Genomic DNA, 10125 nt, shown 5'->3' with positions numbered 1-10125 from the left:
TTCTGGAATTTGTTCCATATGGACAGACACCTGCTTTCTTACTGAGCTCCACTGAAATCAGTAGGGTTCTGCATAGGTGCAGGGTTTTTGTGTGGAACAAGTTGCATGACCGGGGCTTTATTTTGTAAACTTGTTTCCTTGGGTTAGGGATTGTGAGTAAAATCCTGGTCACATTCAAGTCCCATTTTAAGAAAAAAATTCCCATGGACTTGACTAGAGGAAGGATTTCCCCTCTTCTATTTCTTGTTAAGCATTGGTGCACTGTTATAGTAAATAATATTATTTCTAGAGCTAGTCAGGAATTTTTCAACACATGTTTTTTTCATTGGAAGACGCCAATTCATCAGAATTGAAACGTCCCTTAGGAATGTGTTAGCATTAATGAATTGTTTGTTTAAAAAAATTATAAGTAGGAGAAATTGTCCTGTTTTGATGTTTTTGGAATAAAACATTTCAATTTTCAATTAGAAATGATATCAGGTTTTGAATTTTTTGTTTAATTTTTAGCTTAAATTTATTTTAAGAAAAAAAATCTAAATGAAACAACTTGAATTTATAAAAATGATAAATTTCAATCTACCTGAACCATTATTTCCCCTGGGTTTTCTATTTGTGAAAATTTTTGAAATTTTGACTTCCTGTCCCAATCCTAGATGGCAAAATTTTTCAAACTCTTGACAATTATGATAGAAGAAGACAACCACTTCTTGTCCAGCTGTAATTATTTCAAGCCTGCAATATGTCTGCATTCCTGTCCTATCAGTTTTCTTACTCCTATTTCAGTGATACCAAATCAAGAAACAGCCCAACAAAAAATAGATTTTTTTTTGGTTGACAACTTCCCTATGCATTTGTGAACAATGAATTTAATGTCATGTTAGTGAAGCTAAAAGTATGATACTGTATTGACGTATGAGTGGTTCACTAACATCTGGAATTATCAGTTCTGAAGTGCCAGAGAGTTACTGATGACAGGTTCAAAAAATGAATAAGGGAGGGTTTTTCCTTAATAAAACTATGAACCTCTCAGAAGTAATGTTGTTGCAGCAGCTTTCACCAGTGGAAGTTGAGAGCACTTATCACATTATAGGAAGGATCCTTTTCAAAATAGGCCCTAAAGGAGAAGTTGCTTCATCTGAATGACCTAGGCTCCAGAGTCATAGCCAATCTGATTTTAAAGAAAAAGTAGTAGTAGTAACTGAATGTCAAAGCTTTGATTGGAAAAGAAAAAGCTATTATTTATACCATAGTAATAGAACAAATCTCAAGGGGAACATACTGCCATAATCATCTTTTCATTATTTTTGTATTACTAATATGATATGGAACATACCACTCAATGTAGTAGAGTCAGTCTTTCGTCTTCTAAATTATTACTATATTACCACTAAAGGTTGGTAATCACTGACAAATCACTTCTGTACCAAATGACTGGAAGATAGCTAATGTAATGCCAATATTTAAAAAGGGCTCTAGAGGTGATCCCGGCAATTACAGACTGGTAAGTCTAACGTCAGTACTGGACAAATTAGTTGAAACAATAGTAAAGAATAAAATTGTCAGACACGTAGAAGAACATAAATCGTTGGGCAAAAGTCAACATGGTTTCTGTAAAGGGAAATTGTGTCTTACTAATCTATTAGAGTTCTTTGAAGGGGTCAACAAATATGTGGACAAGGAGGATTCAGTGGACATAGTTTACTTAGATTTCCAGAAAGCCTTTGACAAGGTCCCCTCACCAAAGGCTTTTATGTAAATTAAGTTGTCATGGGATAAAAGGGAAGATTCTTTCATGGATTGAGAACTGGTTAAAAGACAGGGAACAAAGGATAGGGATAAATGGTAAATTTTCAGAATGGAGAGGGGTAACTAATGATGTTCCCCAGGGGTCGGTCCTAAGACCAATCCTATTCAACCTATTCATAAATGATCTAGAGAAAGGGGTAAACAGTGAAGTGGCAAAGTTTGCAGATGTTACTAAACTGCTTAAGATAGTTAAGACCAAAGCCGACTGTGAAGAACTTCAAAAAGATCTCACAAAACTAAGTGACTGGGCAACAAAGTGGGGGAGGGATAGCTCAGTGGTTTGAAAATTGGCCTGCTAAGCCCAGGATTGTAAATTCAGTCCTTGAGGGGGCCATTTAGGGATCTGGGGCAAAAATTTGTCTGGGGATTTGTCCTGCTTTGAGCAGGGGGTTGGACTATATGACCTCCTGAGGTCCCTTCTAACCCTGATATTCTATGAATAACCTTAACTTTACTGGCCTTTTCATTTAGTATCATGCCAAGCTCAGACTGTTCAACCACCAGCAGCAAATGACACACAAATTTTGAGTTCACTAACATTCTCAACAGCACAGCATGGGGCTTTAGTTTATTACTTATTATTCGTATTACCAGAATGCTTAGGAGCCCTAATCATGGACCACCACCCCCATTGTGCTAGGTGCTGTACAAACAAAAGCATGTCCCAAGCAGCATGCTGAGCTAGGAAGGATCAAGCTCTTGTCTTTCATGTGAGAGAGAGGCTTGACAATGACAATCCAGGAAATCTAATTTAGTTCAAATAGGTAGGTGCATCTTGGCTTTTTTGTCATTTTATTTTATATTTGTCCCACCTTTCCCTATAGTATGAGGGGTTTCCCTCTGCTGCAGGCATGATACTAGAATTGATGCACCAAAGTCTAGCCTTCGTTGGCAAGAAGAAAGATAACGTAGCCCTGGGTGCTCTTTTTAGAACTCTAGTGTATCCCCCTGTACGTGAAATGGAATCTCCTCAGACATCTAATAATTCAGCAATAGCTGATCCTGTGCTGGCAAGTATGACTGCTGGATTGCTTGGGGAATCTCAGAAGAAAAGTGTTGGCAGTAGCAGTGGATAGGTCTCTTTCCTCTGGCTTATTAGCAGCCAAGTAAACCAACTCCAGTGGCAGTGAACAGTCACTTCATCAGAGGCCTTGTTTCTATGCCTTGGACAGAGAGTGTTGAGGCCACATCCTGTGAGATCTGACCTCAGGTTCGCCAGCTCCTTCACAGAAGTGGATGTCACATAAAATATACTCAAGCTACCACTCAGGTAAGCCATCCTCTGCTCAGGAGATAAAGTTCTGTTGGCTGTTCTGAATGCTAGAGCTATGGGAGAAGAGGAGGATGCTCAACAAGGGAAATTATACCTACTCCATTCTCTTCCCTCTATGATGTTCAGCTTTTGGACTATCTAGATGGGAGGGTGGGAAATGGAGTCTGCCCATATATGCTCACAGACTTTCTCTATTCTTTTCCTCCTTGCTCTCTGGTAAACAGCATCTTAAAGCCAGCTGTTCTGTACTGCCAGCTGGGTGGGAGAGTTGGGGGGATGCTTGATAAAATAGGGATGTGCATAAGTCCTGATATTTGGCATTTAGCTTAGTTACTGTGTACCAATGCTGCATGCAGTGTTGGTGTTTCCTCTTCTCAAAGCAATGGGTCGTCTTACCCAGCTGGAACATTTGGGAGCTGGTACAAGTTTTCTTCACTATCTCACATGGAAGAGCCAACTGGGGTAGTCTGGGTAGGGATCATTATTCTTTTCATGGAGGACAAGGAAGGGGGTGCTGAGGGTCAGGAGGGTTCTTTTATCTTCTCTCGTGTGGCTGGGAAGTAGGACAGCTTATGTCTGATGGCTCAGAGGTCATCAGGTCTTCTGGCAGCTGGAGCAATAATTGATTATTGCTTCCCAGTTCTACCTGGATGAGCATTGAAGAAGGAAACCAAATTTTCTGTTTCACAGGAAATTCTGAAATTTCCAAATTTTCCTGTTCCAAAATGAAATGAAAAGGGGAGCGAGAGAGAAAGCTATTTCCTGCCAAACAAAATTCTAAAAAACATTTCATTTCATGTCAATCAAAACATTTCATTTCAATACAATAAAATGTTTTTTGTTTCAATTTTGACATTTAAAATCTTGAATTATAATTTTATAACTTTTGTTTTTTAATTGTATATTATAAAAGTCATTTTGAAGTGGAAAATCAAACAATCCATTCTGAAGCAGTCTGTTCTGACCATATCAGAATACTCCATTATGTTTTGTCTAAATAAAATGTTGTCAGAATCAACACAGTTCCACACAACATTTCCATTTCAATGAATCAGCATTTACCTTATGGAAAAAACATTGTCAGGAAATTTCTGAGCAGCTCTACTAGTCACTCAGCAGTAGACCCAGTCTGAATATTTTTTTTGACTGTAAATATTACATAGACTCTAAGGCCAGAAGGGACCATCATATTCATCTATTCTCACCTCCTGGACATTGCAGGCCACAGAATCTCACCCACCCACTCTTGTAATAGGCCTCTAATCTCTGTCGGATTTACAGAAGTCCTCAAATTATGATTTAAAGACTTCAAGTTACAGAGAATCCACCATTTACACTAGTTTAAACCTGCAATGTGATTGATATAATTTGTCTGAACATGAGAAGCACAATACTTGATGCATGACAGAGGTGGGGGATAAAGGGGTGGGTGAGTTAGTTTTTTCTGAATGATACCAAGTACAAATAAAATAGTGTGCTGGCAAATGGTAGCATTGTGTCTAACAGATATATTATTAATAACCATAGTTTATATAGTTATAATTCCAGCAAAGGGTCCTTATGCTGTAATAAACCACAAGAACAAAGCTCAGCTGTGGGCTATAATTGTAACCTTGCAATCAGCATATGCAAATGCTTTTATTTGTAATAATGCATAACTTTTAAAATATTTTTTTCTTGCAAGAAGAGAGATGATCTCACTGTTCTTTGCCACCTTTTCTCCTAGGTTGTTATTTGTGTACTACTAATGCTTATTCGTTGAAAATATGTTAATAGTTTAGAAATGAAATTGGAATTTTGAAGTATCTGATGCCCTTTTAACACATTTATGCTGTGCCTTAAGCAATAACACTGGTTCTAAAACACAACTAGATTAATAAAATGTGGCTTTCATTACAGTGTATGTGTCTACAAGCTAGAAAACTGTCACTGATTGCTGGGATATAATTGACCACTACATATGATAAATGCATTATTGATTGACTGAATGTGACCTGCTTGTGTTTGAAATGTCAGAGAAAAAAATTGAGTCATCATACTATATTGTGGTGGCGTTGGAGAAACAGACAAATATTATAACTAATGACAGCCTACCAAGGGTTATCTCAAGAATGTAGGGAATATTAATCATATGTGGTAGATTCACATTGATTCATCTTTGGTTGTAAGAAGTAGACAGGGAAATAACGTGTTATGCTTTGCAATGTGTGGGGTTTTTTTTTGGTTTGTTTTTTTAAGGAGGCACTTCTTTAATTATGCGGATCCATCCTCTGTGACAGTCTCATTTTTACCATGAAAATCTGTCTACTCTACCCAAGAGATGACACTTCCTGCCCCCCAATCTTCATAGTGCTGCCAATCTCTCTGAGGATGCACACATCAGGACTTAGTCCTTCAAAGGTTTCACAGCTCGCTCACTTGCTCCTCATTATTTGGTCTAGAAGAAGAGGGAGGAGCCAGCTGTAATAGTTATCTTGTATGGGTCCCTTCCACTTCAGTTTTGGTAACTGGCCCTGGAGAAACTGCCATGGTTCATAGTGTGTGAGATTGGTGACTGGCTATGCAGTAAGAAGCCACTCTCTTGACAAGCCAAAAAACATGGGAGTGAGTGTGTTTCAGTACTTTATAAATCAGTTGAAGTATTATGTTTTATTTATGATTTATAAATGTATTTGAATTTTTATTATAGATATTTTTTCAAAGATCTATGCATTCCAGAGGGGAGAAAAGTACCTCAAAAGAATACTGGGAATGACCTGATTATGAATAATTGTCATTTCTTCAGCCAGTCTAGCTGAACTGACTCTCTAGGGCAGTGGTTCTCAAAGCTGGTCCGCTGCTTGTTCAGGGAAAGCCCCTGGTGGGCTGGGCCAGGCCAGTTTGTTTACCTGATGCATCCACAGGGTTGGCTGATCGTGGCTCCCACTGACTGTGGTTCACCTCTCCAGACCAGTGCGGGTTGCAGGATGTGGCAGCCAGCATGTCCCTCAGCCCACGCCACTTCCCGCAGGCCCCATTGCCCGGATTGGTGATTCGCTGCCAGTGGGAGCTGCGATCGGCCGAACCTGTGGACTTGGCAGGTAAACAAACTGGCCTGGCCAACCAGGGACTTTCCCTGAACAAGTGGCGGACCGGCTCTGAGAATCACTGCTCTAAGAGAACAACTTGGCATAGAATTCCAAAGTTTTATGCATGGTCTTATTGCAGAAGATTATAAGGAAATGATTTAGGATTGCCTTTTCTTGAGAACAGATTTTTCCTGAAGCTCAAGAAAAGATGATGATGATATCGTGAGCAGAAAAGGGTTTCTAATGGTACTGAAAATATTTTTAATTTAGTATAAAGAAAAGTGTTGCCATTTCCATTAGGGAACAGTGTCCTGAACTGAAAAAGGACCCAATTTCCATCCTAGACTTAATCTCAAATTTTCAAGCTTGACCTCAGACTAAATTTTTTTAAATTAAGAGAAATGTTACCATCTTTTCAACAAAAACTGCTATTTGCCATTGGAAATCATGGGGCAACATGCAGTGGTGTCACTAGGCAGCTCAAAGGGTTCCTGCTATACTATTACCTCCCAACACTTAAATAGAACGAGGAGTACTTGTGGCACCTTAAAGACTAACAAGTTTGAACTTATGCCCAAATAAATGTGTTAGTCTCTAAGGTGCCACAAGTACTTCTCATTCTTTTTGCTGATACAGACTAACATGGCTACCACTCTGACACCTCTCAACACTGTTCATTGTATTTAACGTGGACTTGTTAGCAAGTGTATTAGTATGTGTTGTGTTCCTATATTGGTGGGGGGTAAAGGGGGTCCTAAAATATTTCTTGTTAGGGCTCTCAGTGGGTTAGCACTGCCTCTGCCTCCATAAAAGGAGTAAGACCCCCCTCTAATACACCTCATTGGGCTACCCTAGAATTTGGGTCTGGATAAGTCTCCTTCTGCTCCCATCCCAGATCAAGTGGGTGGAGCCTTGACTCCATCTCCCCACTGATTGGCCAGTGCAGCTGAAATGGCAGGAGGTGACTGAGGGTGGAAATGATCATATTGCAATTTTGCTGCACTGTATACTGACTGTCTGAATCCAATTAATTTGAAATGGCAGCTGCTGACAAGCACACACTAACCCAGCCACTGAGTAGCCAGCTGCTATTGTAAAGCTTCATGATCTTTCGAGAACATGGAAAACAAAATTACACCTTTCTAAACAAGAGGCAACCACTTGTATATGACAGTTGTGCACAATGGATAATGTTTTCAGCAAATGTTTAATTACAATAGACCGGTGCCTAAATTGTCATAATTAATGTGAACCTGTGCTAGAGTTCACAGCAGCCAAGACTTTTTATACTGGTGGATCACTCTCTTTGAAATTCTCTGCACCTAAATAGCAGGAAAAGCTGCTATTAGAAATCTCTGTAATAGCTTTTATGAAAGCTGTGGCTAATTTAGAGCCCAATTAAACTCAGAAATCCAATTATTTCTGAATAACATAATTGCAAGAAAGTAGCTAGCATTGTAAGTATGCACTAACTATTATGGAAAATGCTTTTAATAAAAAAAAACAATCAGTTCTATACCAGTGAAAAGATGTTTGTAGTTATCATGAAGATGGCCTGCAGATTTTTGGAATTTTTCTCCATCACTAAGATGCTTCAAAAGTAAGAAATCCTACATTTTGGTCCCATGCATGTTTTAGTACATATATTTTCTAACTCCAAATGGAGAACAAAAACATATTCAAGTTGAGCCATTTAAATGAATATTTGAACAAATAGTCTCCCTCCCAAACCTCTAACATACATCTACACTGCAAAAACCCTCTGTCAGTGAGTCTCAGAACCTAAGTCAACTTAGACTTGAGGCTCACAGTATGGGTCAAAAAATAGCACTGTAGGCATTCCCGCTTGGGCTGGAGCCTGGGTTCCAGGAGCCTCCCCTTTTGCTGTGTTTCAGAGACTGGGTGCCAGCCTGAGGGGGGGGATGTCTATACTGCTACTTTTAGCCCAGTAGCATGAACTCAGATCAGTTGACATGAGTTCTGAGACTCAGTGCCACGGGTTTTTTTCAAGTGTAGATGTACCCAGAGTCAGTACAATAAAGCCTTTTTTAGTGAAAGAGCAACAAAATTGCTAAGCTCTCACTGTACAAATAAATACAATTGACTTGATCAGCTTAGACAGTGACAAACAATAAGAACGTTGCAGGAAAGAGTTGATCCTTGATGAGCAGAAGCTAACAAAAGACCTGCCTTATAACAGAGCTCTGGATGAATATGAATGATGAAAACAAGAAATCTGGAAACACAAAGATGGATTTGCCAACTCTGGATGTCAGATGACAAATTCGCTAGGGGCACACTCACGGCCCTGGCTATGCATCTGCACACATTTGTAAGGGGCAAAGGTAGCTCTTATTCCCTTGTGTGGGCTTTCTGTATCTCTGCTAGCAGCACAGGGAAGAGTCCTTTGCAGGACTGCCACTCTCCTTCCTATGCAGTGGTCTGAGGCAGGGAGTGAGCAGAGACTTAGCTCCGCCCCTCCAACCACTGACCCAGGTATAGGGCTGCTGAAGCAGTGGGGAAACAGGAACTGCATTGTGACCCTCCAAGTCACTGGCTGGGCCCTCGTCTGTCCATACATGCTGCTCTTTACGCACGGCTTGAGGCAAAGCCACAATGGAGTCTAATATGATAGCTCATATGTTGGGCTAAATATATTACTTGAATGTATTGGGCTAACTACTGCAGTCCCTTACTGAGGACCAGATCATATCATTCTTATTTATGCACTGAATATAGACAAACCCACAAAAAAGATGCCAATAGTGAGGGAAGGTAGAGAGCTTCAGCCCTTTTTGCACTATTTCACAGAAAACCCTACCTGTAAATTTACACACTGGGGACTCTCTAGTTCCAGGGTCAGTATGGCTGAGTGAGGAGGGGCTGTGACTAGAGAAAAATCCCTCACTGTGGCATCATTAATTTCTAAGCCTGTAGGCAAACAATGTCTTCAGTATCTTATAGGGAATCCTCACCCATGCTATCCAACCCTCTCAGCCCGCCCCCCCCCCCCTCGGGAACTTTGGGCTGGGCCTGGGCAGGGAACTACTGGGAGCATGGCTGCAAAAGGAGCTGGACTGCCATGAGTTTGAAGTGGGCCTGAGAAATAGCACAAAGTTACTGGGCCTGCATGTAAACGTACTGGCCATCTGAAGATGCTCAAGATCTGCACAGTTTTCCTATGGATCTTGAGACAGCCACAAGTGAGAAGGGTAGTGCCACAGGGCAGGTTAAAGCATATACCTCCTCTACATCACAAGATGATTTGGAAGAAAGCCTACAGCTGAAATTCACATTCCTGTAAAGTTTTTACCTTAGGAGACCATAATTTGGCTTTCAGTCCTTATTCAGAGGCAAAACTACAGTTCAAGTTAACTGGAGTTTTGCCTAAATGAGGACAGACTAGGACAGTAGGATTTGGCCTGCTGCTATGAAATATCATTCTTGCTGACCTACATTATTTTATAACATACTGTGTAACAATATGAGACAATATCAATAAAATATTATACATCGGGATGGGAGGGGGGTAGGGGGAGAGAAACATCCTGTAAAAGATTAAAATCTGTAAAGATCTGTAAAATATCTTTATACATGTACCCAAACAAAAATAGATTTCATGAAACTCTTGAGCCCCATTACACAAAAGAACAAATCCATTCAAATGAATAACACAGTGCTGCAGCAAGGTTATCTGTTTAACATGCCTCTGCTATACATACAGCTTTGTGCAGAACCTCTCTCGGTTTGATGAAAGCCAAGGTCATTGAAGCTACAATGCTTCGTTTGGTTTTTTTAAAAAAAAAGATATCTGAATTATGAGCACTTAAAAAACTATCTGTACAGAGCTGACAGGAAGAATTTATTATTTCAATTCTGGAAACAAGATAAAAGAAATGAAATAAAGTCAAACTTCAAAGTATAAATTAGGGAAAGAAAGTGTTCATCTTCCAGGAACATGTAAACTGCTATCTATTT

This window comes from Gopherus flavomarginatus, chromosome 1, assembly GCF_025201925.1.
Source record: "Gopherus flavomarginatus isolate rGopFla2 chromosome 1, rGopFla2.mat.asm, whole genome shotgun sequence".
In the NCBI taxonomy this organism is placed as follows: Eukaryota; Metazoa; Chordata; order Testudines; family Testudinidae; genus Gopherus; species Gopherus flavomarginatus.
This window is presented reverse-complemented; position numbering follows the sequence as displayed.